Source organism: Salmo salar, chromosome 28, assembly GCF_965601325.2.
Source record: "Salmo salar chromosome 28, fSalSal1, whole genome shotgun sequence".
Classification (NCBI taxonomy): domain Eukaryota; kingdom Metazoa; phylum Chordata; class Actinopteri; order Salmoniformes; family Salmonidae; genus Salmo; species Salmo salar.
Window position 1 is genome coordinate 33,170,001 of NC_138318.1, and position 12,500 is coordinate 33,182,500.

Here is a 12,500-nt window from a genome sequence, read left to right on the forward strand (position 1 = left end):
CTCTCACCAGTGACTGGACTTATTTAAACACTGCAGGGCCTGTTGGAGGGGGGGGGGGGGGGGGGGTGAGTGTGTGTGGAGTTACCTTGAGGGAGTGTCCCTTGCAGACAGAGAGAGTCAATCTCAGAGAAATGAAAGAGAAGAACACATTCTTAAAGTGATGGAAAGATGTCTTTAAGACTCAGTAACACTGAACATCTTCTCCTGTGGGAGTCCTAACATCCTTCCTAATGTCAATCACAAATCTAAGAGCTTCTCTCCGCCCTCCCACCTCTGCACCTGAGGGATGTTTCCCTAATGGCACCATATTCGCTTTATAGTCCACTACTTTTGACCGGAGCCTATAGAATCAAAAGGCTCTGGTCAAGAGTGGTGCACTACTGCCACTTGGGACACACCCCAGGTCTCAGGGTGGGACAGTGTCTGGGACTGGAACACAGCATTCTACCATGTAAGGTAACAACTCACTGGCCTAATCAACATGTGCCCTTCTCTCTTTCATATTTTGCAAGCTTGTAGGGCGGCAGGTAGCCTAGAGGTTAAGAGCGTTGGGTCAGTAACCAAAAGGTCACTTGTTCAAATCCTCTAGCCAGCAAGGTGAAAAATGTGCCCTTCTGCCTTTGAGCAAGGCAGTTAACCCCCAACTTCTCCCTGGACACCGTGGATGTCAATAAAAGCAGCCCCCGCACCTCTCTGATTCAGAGGGTTTGGGTTAAATGCAAAAGACACATCTTGGATGAATGCTTTCAGTTGTAAAACTGACCAGGTATCCCCTTCTCCCTGTGCAGTAAAAAAACATTAGCCTTTCTCTTAAATCTTATATGTACCATGTGAATAACAGCACAAGTTACCTTCAACATCCTCTTTGTTGAATAGTGTTACTTATTGAAAGATATAGTTCAGTTTGGCAAAATAATATAATGAATATGAATTGAAGATACTGTATGTAATGACTCTCTTTCTAAAAAGAAAAGCTCACCAGTGAAATATCATCTGTTGTAATGTTGTAGTATTATTGCTTATTTTGTTGAAAGCCGTTCTGTGGAGATACCAGGATACCTTCTGCTTTTGGCTCAGTGTCACAATCAATGCTCTCGCTCTGGCACACTGCTGCTGCCATACAGCAATGGCAGCCATAGCTTCTCCTTCTCCCCCTCTCTTCTTACTACACATCATTCTAGGATACATCACTTTCTGTCAGCCATTTTGTCGCAGATCAACCTCTTTTAGCTGAGTGCGTTTATGTTTATGTCATTAGCCTACGAATTCTCAGGTCTACAAACTAAACTCTTGGGCTACGTCCCAAATAGCATCCTATTTCCTAAATAGTGCACTACTTTTGACCAGATCCTTATGGGCCCAGGTCAAAAATAGTGCACTGCATAGAGAATAGGGTGCCAAATTGAATGGCTGTATCATTTACTTACTTAATAAAACCCAGTTTGAAATGTGTTGCTTCAACGGGAATTGCTGAACATTAGCAGTCTTAATGTATATTGGGAAAATGACTAATTGCAACATTAAGAGTAGTGACCCATCCCACAGGAACCTAGTTTGATAACATAAACTCAGAGGGATATAAAGTAGCAGCATTTTGTTTTTTTCTGTTGGTAAATTCCCTCGGTATGATTCCCATTATACAGGCGTTATACAGACAATATCAACCTATTGTCAACCTATTACAATACAATTGTTAATGAGATTATAATTTCTAATCATTAAATGTGTTAAATTAATGACAATAATTTGGCTTTATTGGAAAGAGAGAGAGAAAGAGAAAAAGAGAGATCTATTCCCTCAACTTTTCTTTCTTTCTTTCTTTCTTTCTTTCTTTCTTTCTTTCTTTCTTTCTTTCTTTCTTTCTTTCTTTCTTTCTTTCTTTCTTTCTTTCTTTCTTTCTTTCTTTCTTTCTTTCTTTCTTTCTTTCTTTTTCTTTCTTTCTCTCGCTCCAGCACCACCTTCTTTCTCACATTCTAGAAACCATCAATCTCAACCCAGAGCAATACATTTAAATCAATACAGGAAATAAACAAGAGCATTGTTATTTCCAAAATCGGTACAGTACATCGATGACAGACAATGCATATAGTCAGATAAAACTCTTAAAAGGAGACATCAACTTGAGAGTCTTGACAAGGGGGTCATGTGTTTTGTTGACCTGGAGTTGTTTTGCTCTAGTTTTAGTTTTCCATTGAAGAGGAAGGAGGTGTTTAGTTTGATGTATTTTTTATTTTTTTCTGGGGGCGGAAGGAGGGAGGAGGGGGGCGTTTGTCCCTCTCTCTCGCTCTAGTACGGAGTGAAGCGACTGCAGCCTCCTCTGTATAGGCTAGCCTGCAACATCAAAGATGAAAAAAGCTCCAATCAGTATTCAGTATAGGAAGCTTGGGTTATATGCTGCGTTCACGTGCTAGTCGGAATTAGGAAACTGACATTTCTGACTTGCTAACTGGTCGAACGTGGCATGTATATAACCTGTTAGTAAGTCGGAAATGTACGATTTTCTTAGTTCCGACTGGCATGTGAACGCCGCAATATAATATTATATTGGCTTCTTCTTTTTCTCCCTCAAAACTTTCTTCCCTTTTTTATTTTGTTGCAATGGTTGGAGTGTTGGTGGAGATTTAGAGGAGATGGGTACCAGAGACTTGGAAGTGACTGTGTTTGTGTGCATGCGTACAGTATGAATGTTTTGTTATGTTTGTGAGAAAGGAATGGAAGGACTTGAGAAGTGATTAGTGGTATGATTCAAACTAAGCAGTGACTAAATTCTCAAAAGTTTTACTCCAGTCTTCAATTGAAACTACAAACTCTAAATAGGTCATTGAATCAGATATACAGTAGTTAATTCTCTTTCATGTCCAGATCACGATTTATACCAAGCCTGCACCACTCTCTCTTCCCCCGATCTCTCTGCCCCTCCACCCCTCTCTCTGCCCCTCCACCCTCTTTCTGTCCCCCTCCACCCCTCTGTCTGCCCTCCCCACCCATCTCTCTGTCCCCACCTACCATCTCTCTGCCCCCCTACCACTCTCTCTGCCCCATACCCCTCTGTCTGTCCCCCCCACCCCTCTCTCTGCCCCATACCCCTCTGTCTGTCCCCCCCCCCCTCTCTCTGCCCCCCTACCACTCTCTCTGCCCCAAGCATGTTAGCCAAGTATCCTAGTACAGACCTAGTACATCAAACATCATTATATATAATTAAATATTTCTCTCTCCCTGTCTTTCTCTCTCAGTAAGCGGTCGTGCTTGTTCAGTGGGTCTACAAGACGGCATTTTGCCATCTTGTGTATTTAGTCACTTCTTGTTCTTCCTTAGGGCTCGATTCAATCCGTATCGCGGAAGTTCAGCGTAATGTTTCCACTTTTACGGAGGCTGCATTTATGGTAAACGCTGAATCAAGGTCTTAGTGTTTGGTCCAGATTGATACTTTACCTCACCCTCTTCTATTCCTATTCAGCACCTCAATCTTTCTCCAAATACACTGTCATTTTTATTGTAGTGGTGTATGGATAAAAGTTTGTTTTGTTTTGAATTCACTGTGTTTAGAAATGTGCAGTGTACGTGTAATGTAAAGTGTAATGTAATATAATGTGTATTATAATATAATGTAATGTGTAATGTAGTGTAATGTAATGTGTAATGTAATGCAATGTGTAATGTAATATGTAATGAGTAATGTGTAATATAATGTCATGTGTAATGTAATGTAATATAATGTAATGTGTAATGTAATGTGTAATGTAATATAATGTAATGTGTAATGTAATGTGTAATGTAATGTAATATAATGTAATGCTTAATGTGTAATATAATGTAATGTGTAATTAATGTAACATAATGTAATGTATAATGTGTAATATAATGTAATATGTAATGTGTAATGTAATGTAATATAATGTAATATGTAATGTGTAATGTAATGTAATATAATGTAATGTGTAATGTCTAATGTAATGTGTAATGTAATGTGATGTAATGTGTAATGTAATGTGTAATGTAATGTGTAATGTGTAATGTAATGTGTAATGTGTAATGTAATGTGTAATGTAATGTGTAATATAATGTGTAATGTGTAATGTAATGTGTAATGTAATGTGTAATGTAATGTGTAATGTGTAATGTAATGTGTAATGTAATGTGTAATGTGTAATGTAATGTGTAATGTAATGTGTAATGTAATGTGTAATGTGTAATGTAATGTGTAATGTGTAATGTAATGTGTAATGTGTACGTGCAGCTAAGAAAAAGGGAGGTCAATTTGGAAGGAGAAAAAAGAAGTGAATGAATAAGGGAATAGAGAAACACAGTTTTAATTAAGTAAATGAAGAAGAACAAATGGTTGTATAATTAATGAAGGCTTTTAGCTAGCAGCTGCACGATGGGGGGGGTGGGTCGCTCGGTCGGGAGAAGGAAGGGGGGTTGCGACACGTGTCACGCGCGTGCCTGCACACAACACCCTGCACATCTGTCTAAGGCAAGAACTCTATACAAATCAGCTTCTCCGACAGAGCTAAGGGGAGCTGGGTGCCATGGGGATCATTTGTCTGTCTCTAGTTTTCGTCTTCATGTTTTTTGTTTTCATGTTTTTCTTTCTGTCTTTAATCTCTCACGGCACGCCACTGCGCCAGCTTGATGGTAGTTAATCTTTGGAGGAAGTCCCTACTCACACCCGCGAAAGAAAACAAATAATTATATATATATTTTTTTTTTGGGGGGGGGGGGGGCTCTCGTTTTTTTTTTTTTCATCTTTGATGTTAGCTGCAAAAGCTAGCTAAAAACAAACATTAACCAATTAACTATTTCCTCCTGTGTAAATTGAGGAGAATCCTCTCATTATCGAGGACGTAGCAGTCTCATTGGGATTTTAAGAGCTTCAGGCCAATGACATTGAAAAAGGGACTTAGAGAATAAGGCAACAACATCTCTGGTTCATTTACCGAAGTGGCAACAGCTGTTGAACCTCACATAGAAAACATGCCATAAAAAACTCACACAGTGACAAGAGTCAGCTGCTTCTATGAAATCAAAGCATTTCAACTCTCCTCCCAAGTGTCCATTCTACTTTCATTTATATGCATCCGTACATAATAAGTATATATTACATGATATAAATACAAGTCATGATAAATGTATCTTCAAAACTCTCTGTAGTGCTTGGTCTATTACACTGCATCCCACATGGTTCCCTTTTCTCTATATAGTGGACCACTTTGACCAAGTCCCTATAGGGAGTAGGGAGCCCTGTGGGATGCAGTGTTAAGTGCGTTTTACGTTTTAGTAAGCAGTGGTCATGGTAACAGAAGAGGACAGAGGACTCACCATAGTGCCCACACTGTACGTGGCTGCAGGACCAATCGTGTGGTGATATGGGTCCGCTGTTGCATAGACTCTCCCATAACTGTATGGGAGAGAGGAGAGAGACCACACCATCGTCTTACAATTTATCTCAGGCTACATACGTGAAGTGTGTTCAGGATTCATTTTAATCAATGACATGATGTTTATTGTTTTAGACAAAAAAAAACAGATTCATTCACATTCAAATTGATAATGAATGAATTGTTTATTCTAACGGACCTAACCCCAAACAGGAAGCATCCGCACATGAGGTTTGATTAAATTAAAGCCCTTAAGAGTTTTGATAACAGACAATTAGTGTCGAGACAGAAAAAATGTGAACATGAGACACTACCGTACTGGTGTCCGGAGACTAGATCTCTTAGTAACGTTACAGACAGCCCAGCCTCTGGGGTTCAGAGACTAGATCTCTTAGTAACGTTACAGACAGCCCAGCCTCTGGTGTCTGGAGACTAGATCTCTTAGTAACGTTACAGACAGCCCAGCCTCTGGTGTCCGGAGACTAGATCTCTTAGTAACGTTACAGACAGCCCAGCCTCTGGGCTTCAGAGACTAGATCTCTTAGTAACGTTACAGACAGCCCAGCCTCTGGTGTCTGGAGACTAGATCTCTTAGTAATGTTACAGACAGCCCAGCCTCTGGGGTTCAGAGACTAGATCTCTTAGTAACGTTACAGACAGCCCAGCCTCTGGGGTTCAGAGACTAGAACTCTTAGTAACGTTACAGACAGCCCAGCCTCTGGGGTTCAGAGACTAGATCTCTTAGTAACGTTACAGACAGCCCAGCCTCTGGGGTTCAGAGACTAGATCTCTTAGTAACGTTACAGACAGCCCAGCCTCTGGGGTTCAGAGACTAGATCTCTTAGTAACGTTACAGACAGCCCAGTCTCTGGGGTCCGGAGACTAGATCTCTTAGTAACGTTACAGACAGCCCAGCCTCTGGTGTCTGGAGACTAGATCTCTTAGTAACGTTACAGACAGCCCAGCCTCTGGTGTCCGGAGACTAGATCTCTTAGTAACGTTACAGACAGCCCAGCCTCTGGTGTCTGGAGACTAGATCTCTTAGTAACATTACAGACAGCCCAGCCTCTGGTGTCCGGAGACTAGATCTCTTAGTAACATTACAGACAGCCCAGCCTCTGGGGTTCGGAGACTAGATCTCTTAGTAACATTACAGACAGCCCAGCCTCTGGGGTTCAGAGACTAGATCTCTTAGTAACATTACAGACAGCCCAGCCTCTGGTGTCTGGAGACTAGATCTCTTAGTAACGTTACAGACAGCCCAGCCTCTGGGGTTCAGAGACTAGATCTCTTAGTAACGTTACAGACAGCCCAGCCTCTGGTGTCCGGAGACTAGATCTCTTAGTAACGTTACAGACAGCCCAGCCTCTGGTGTCCGGAGACTAGATCTCTTAGTAACATTACAGACAGCCCAGCCTCTGGGGTTCAGAGACTAGATCTCTTAGTAACATTACAGACAGCCCAGCCTCTGGGGTTCAGAGACTAGATCTCTTAGTAACATTACAGACAGCCCAGCCTCTGGTGTCTGGAGACTAGATCTCTTAGTAACGTTACAGACAGCCCAGCCTCTGGGGTTCAGAGACTAGATCTCTTAGTAACGTTACAGACAGCCCAGCCTCTGGTGTCCGGAGACTAGATCTCTTAGTAACGTTACAGACAGCCCAGCCTCTGGTGTCCGGAGACTAGATCTCTTAGTAACATTACAGACAGCCCAGCCTCTGGTGTCCGGAGACTAGATCTCTTAGTAATGTTACAGACAGCCCAGCCTCTGGGGTCCGGAGACTAGATCTCGTAGTAACGTTACAGACAGCCCAGCCTCTGGGGTCCGGAGACTAGATCTCTTAGTAACATTACAGACAGCCCTGCCTCTGGGGTTCAGAGACTAGATCTCTTAGTAACGTTACAGACAGCCCTGTGGGATAGACATGCTATAAATGTACATCGTAAAGGTGAGAGTGTGGGATTGCAGTGATTTGTTTTACCCGTTTCAATTCATGAGAAAAAGGAGTGAGTGTTTTATCTTCTGATAGAGGAATGGAGGAATGTTAAACCAGTCAGATAGACAGAGGGAGTATATATAGATAGAGAGTTAAATTGAATTGAGAGAGAGAGAGTGATGAGAAAGAAAGAGGGATACAGGTATATGAAAAAGGTGAGAGGGAAAGAAATTAGACTTGTGACACGAGAACAGAGTGTATGAAGCAGAAAAAGTAGGAACAGAAAGAGGGGAATATTGGCAGAGACGACTGGCCCAGCGTCGTCCGGGTTAGGGGAGGGCGCCCAGAGTCGTTCGGGTTAGGGGAGGGGAGGGTGCCCAGCGTCGTCCGGGTTAGGGGAGGGTGCCCAGCGTCGTCCGGGTTAGGGGAGGGGAGGGCGCCCAGCGTCGTCCGGGTTAGGGGAGGGCGCCCAGAGTCGTCTGGGTTAGGGGAGGGGAGGGAGCCCAGAGTCGTCTGGGTTAGGGGAGGGGAGGGCGCCCAGCGTTGTCCGGGTTAGGGGAGGGTGCCCAGCGTCGTCTGGGTTAGGGGAGGGGAGGGCGCCCAGCGTCGTCCGGGTTAGGGGAGGGGAGGGCGCCCAGCGTCGTCTGGGTTAGGGGAGGGGAGGGCGCCCAGCGTCGTCCGGGTTAGGGGAGGGGAGGGCGCCCAGCGTCGTCTGGGTTAGGGGAGGGGAGGGCGCCCAGCGTCGTCTGGGTTAGGGGAGGGCGCCCAGCGTCGTCCGGGTTAGGGGAGGCGAGGGCGCCCAGCGTCGTCTGGGTTAGGGGAGGGCGCCCAGCGTCGTCCGGGTTAGGGGAGGGCGCCCAGCGTTGTCTGGGTTAGGGGAGGGGAGGGCGCCCAGCGTCGTCTGGGTTAGGGGAGGGGAGGGCGCCCAGCGTCGTCTGGGTTAGGGGAGGGCGCCCAGCGTCGTCCGGGTTAGGGGAGGGGAGGGCGCCCAGCGTCGTCTGGGTTAGGGGAGGGCGCCCAGCGTCGTCCGGGTTAGGGGAGGGGAGGGCGCCCAGCGTCGTCTGGGTTAGGGGAGGGCGCCCAGCGTCGTCCGGGTTAGGGGAGGGGAGGGGAGGGCGCCCAGCGTCGTCCGGGTTAGGGGAGGGGAGGGCGCCCAGCGTCGTCTGGGTTAGGGGAGGGGAGGGCGCCCAGCGTCGTCTGGGTTAGGGGAGGGGAGGGCGCCCAGCGTCGTCCGGGTTAGGGGAGGGGAGGGCGCCCAGCGTTGTCCGGGTTAGGGGAGGGGAGGGTGCCCAGCGTTGTCCGGGTTAGGGGAGGGGAGGGCGCCCAGCGTCGTTCATGTTAGGGGAGGGGAGGGCGCCCAGCGTCGTCTGGGTTAGGGGAGGGGAGGGCGCCCAGCGTCGTCTGGGTTAGGGGAGGGGAGGGCGCCCAGCGTCGTCTGGGTTAGGGGAGGGGAGGGCGCCCAGCGTCGTCCGGGTTAGGGGAGGTTGAGGGCGTCGTCCGGGTTAGGGGAGGGGAGGATGCCCAGTGTCGTCCGGGTTAGGGGAGGGGAGGGCGTCGTCCGGGTCAGGGTTAGGGGAGGGCGCCCAGCGTCGTCTGGGTCAGGGGAGGGGAGGGCGTCGTCTGGGTTAGGGGAGGGGAGGGTGCCCAGCGTCGTCTGGGTTAGGGGAGGGGAGGGTGCCCAGCGTCGTCTGGGTTAGGGGAGGGGAGGGCGCCCAGCGTCGTCTGGGTTAGGGGAGGGGAGGGTGCCCAGCGTCGTCTGGGTTAGGGGAGGGGAGGGCGCCCAGCGTCGTCTGGGTTAGGGGAGGGGAGGGTGCCCAGCGTCGTCTGGGTTAGGGGAGGGGAGGGCGCCCAGCGTCGTCTGGGTTAGGGGAGGGGAGGGTGCCCAGCGTCGTCTGGGTTAGGGGAGGGGAGGGTGCCCAGCGTCGTCTGGGTTACGGGAGGGGAGGGTGCCCAGCATCGTCCGGGTTAGGGGAGGGGAGGGGAGGGTGCCCAGCGTCGTCTGGGTTAGGGGAGGGGAGGGTGCCCAGCGTCGTCTGGGTTAGGGGAGGGGAGGGTGCCCAGCGTCGTCCGGGTTAGGGGAGGGGAGGGGAGGGCGTCGTCCGGGTTAGGGGAGGGGAGGGCGCCCAGCGTCGTCCGGGTTAGGGGAGGGGAGGGCGCCCAGCGTCGTCCGGGTTAGGGGAGGGGAGGGCGTCGTCTGGGTTAGGGGAGGGGAGGGCACCCAGCGTCGTCTGGGTTAGGGGAGGGGAGGGCACCCAGCGTCGTCCGGGTTAGGGGAGGGGAGGGCGCCCAGCGTCGTCTGGGTTAGGGGAGGGTGCCCAGCGTCGTCTGGGTTAGGGGAGGGGAGAGCGCCCAGCATCGTCCGGGTTAGGGGAGGGTTTGGCCGGGGTAGGCCTTCATTGTAAAATAAGAATTTGTTCTCTACTGGCTTGCCCAGTTAAATAAACGGTTAAATAAAAAATATACAGCAAAGAGAAATAGACAAATACAGGGTCCAACAGAGGGAGAGAGAGAGAGAGAGAGAGAGAGAGAGAGAGAGAGAGAGAGAGAGAGAAAGAGAGAGAGAGAGAGAGAGAGAGAGAGAGATGTCTGTTCTAGGGGCATGCCTGACCTCTTCTCCTCTCTGCCCTCTCCTCTTCTCCTCTCTGGCTCCTGAGTGTCTCAGCGGTCTAAGGCACTGCATCTCAGTGCAAGAGGTGTCACTACATTCCCTGGTTTGAATCCAGGCTTAATCCCATACGGCCGTGATTGGGAGTCCCATTGGGCAGCGCACAGTTGGCCTAGCATCGTCCAGGTTTGGCCCGGGGTAGGCCGTCATTGTAAATATACATTTGTTCTTAACTGACTTGCCTAGTTAAATAAAGGTTAAATAAAATAAAATAAAAAATCCCTTCACTCCTCCTGTATCTCTCTCTGCCCCCTTCTACTCTCTGGCTCTTCCCTTCATTCCTTCTGTATCTCTCTTTCTCTGTCTCTGAAGGCTTATTCCCTCTCTATTCACTAGCACTAGCTCAGAACTAATCCCACCCTCCCTCCTTTCATCCCTCTCTCTCTGAGATGAGACCAGGCGGGCCGCGTCGACCGCTTTATTTATTCCTCTCTTCCACATCCCTCTCTCTGCTCCCTCGTTTGTTTGCTATCTTCCAAAAGCAAGGGATGCCAGTGGAGGGCTGGAGGGCATAGATAAGGCCCTGTACGGGTTAGGGATAGGGTTGGGCTATCAGAGAGTAGAGGAGAAAAGAGAGATGGAAGAGGAATTAAAGGGTGGAGGAAAGGAGGGATGGAGGAGAGTTGGAGGGACGGAATGATGGCAGGGTGGGAGCATGACATCATTGGAAAAAGTGCAGAGAGGAGACGACTGAAAGGAGGGATGGATGAGAGGAAGAAAGATAGGTGGTCAATGTGCAGGGGAGGAGATGTGAATAGATGGATGGATGGATGGATGAAGAAGGAGGAGTGGAAATGGATGAAAATGAATCTACATCCTGTTACTAGTAAAGAGATAATGTCACCACTATGCCAGCTGTCATGTTCTTCCTGTTGACATGCACCATTCAGGAACAATACATCTAATTGTCTGTGGAGTGAGCAAGACAGAAGCAGATAGGACATGGTTGTGTGTCTGTGTGAAAGAGTTCCCCTGGGAAACAGAGGCAGCAATTCTCTCAGTTCCACACTGATCCACTCCCTCTAAGTCCTATTAGACAAGAATAAATAACACTCCATCCCTCAGTGAATTAACTGACTCTCTTTAAATCACAAGAGCGTAAAAAGACGGAGGGAGTAGGGAGTGAGACTGAGGGAGAAGGGAGTGAGACTGAGGGAGAAGGGAGGGAGACTGAGGGAGTGAGACTGAGGGAGTAGTAAGTGAGACTGAGGGAGCAGGGAGTGAGACTGAGGGAGAAGGGAGTGAGACTGAGGGAGAAGGGAGTGAGACTGAGGGAGTAGGGAGTGAGACTGAGGGAGAAGGGAGTGAGACTGATGGAGTAGGGAGTGAGACTGAGGGAGAAGGGAGGAAGACTGAGGGAGAAGAGAGTGAGACTGAGGGAGTGAGACTGAGGGAGAAGGGAGTGAGACTGAGGGAGAAGGGAGTGAGACTCAGGGAGAAGGGAGTGAGACTGAGGGAGTGAGACTGAGGGAGTAGTGAATGAGACTGAGGGAGCATGGAGTGAGACTGAGGGAGAAGGGAGTGAGACTGAGGGAGAAGGGAGTGAGACTGAGGGAGAAGGGAGTGAGACTGAGGGAGAAGGGAGTGAGACTGAGGGAGAAGGGAGTGAGACTGGGGAGAAGGGAGTGAGACTGAGGGTGAAGGGAGTGAGACTGAGGGAGTAGTGAATGAGACTGAGGGAGCATGGAGTGAGACTGAGGGAGAAGGGAGTGAGACTGAGGGAGAAGGGAGTGAGACTGAGGGAGAAGGGAGTGAGACTGGGGAGAAGGGAGTGAGACTGAGGGTGAAGGGAGTGAGACTGAGGGAGTAGGGAGTGAGGCTGAGGGAGAAGGGAGTGAGACTGAGGGAGAAGGGAGTGAGACTGAGGGAGAAGGGAATGAGACTGAGGGAGACTCAGGGAAAAAGGAGTGAGACTGAGGAGAAGGGAGTGAGACTGAGGGAGTAGGGAGTGAGAAAGGATTGAGACTAAGGGAGAAGAGAAAGAAAATAAAGATGACATGAAAAGATACAGAAGGAAAAAGAGAGGGAGAACAGAAAGAGAGAATGAAATAACTGTAGCTTAGCGAGAGAAACACAGCCAGTCTTTCACCTGCTCTTCTCTGCTGTTCACAATTTCCCTTCGGCGGATCGTTGTCTGATAAATCTAACATTATCCATGGCCTACAGGCTCCCGATGCCACTGCCCCTTATCAGACCTGACACGATCAATCTTCCCCAGATTAGTTCTCCCAACACTCTCATGCAACCCACCCAAACCAGGGAGGAGAGCTCGGTGCCTGGGAAGACTGAGGCCGGAGGCTGGGCCCTCTGAGGGTGGGGGCAGCAAGTGGCTGGAGATTTGGGGATAGGGGAGCAGTGTGTGTGTGTATGTGTGTGTGTGTGTGTGTGTGTGTGTGTGTGTGTGTGTGTGTGTGTGTGTGTGTGTGTGTGTGTGTGTGTGTGTGTGTGTGTGTGTGTGTTACCTGTCGCTATATGCGGTTGCAGCCGTGGCTGCTGGCTGGGCGTATCTGTACGCTGCAT

The 12,500-nt window shown here is 48.8% G+C and overlaps 1 pseudogene across 1 annotated transcript in view; it reads right to left on the reverse strand.

Moving 5' to 3' along the window:
* Positions 1-64: 64 nt before the first annotated feature.
* Positions 65-12,500, reverse strand: part of LOC106589866 (RNA binding protein fox-1 homolog 3-like) — a 919,181-nt pseudogene continuing 906,745 nt past the window's right edge. Inside the window, exons 14-16 of the transcript XR_014383051.1 lie at positions 12,443-12,500; positions 5,320-5,398; positions 65-2,331 (exon numbers count right to left, since the gene is read on the reverse strand). The exon at positions 12,443-12,500 is cut by the window's right edge and continues 7 nt beyond it. The product of XR_014383051.1 is annotated as an RNA binding protein fox-1 homolog 3-like (transcript). The remainder of the gene's footprint in view (positions 2,332-5,319; positions 5,399-12,442) is intronic.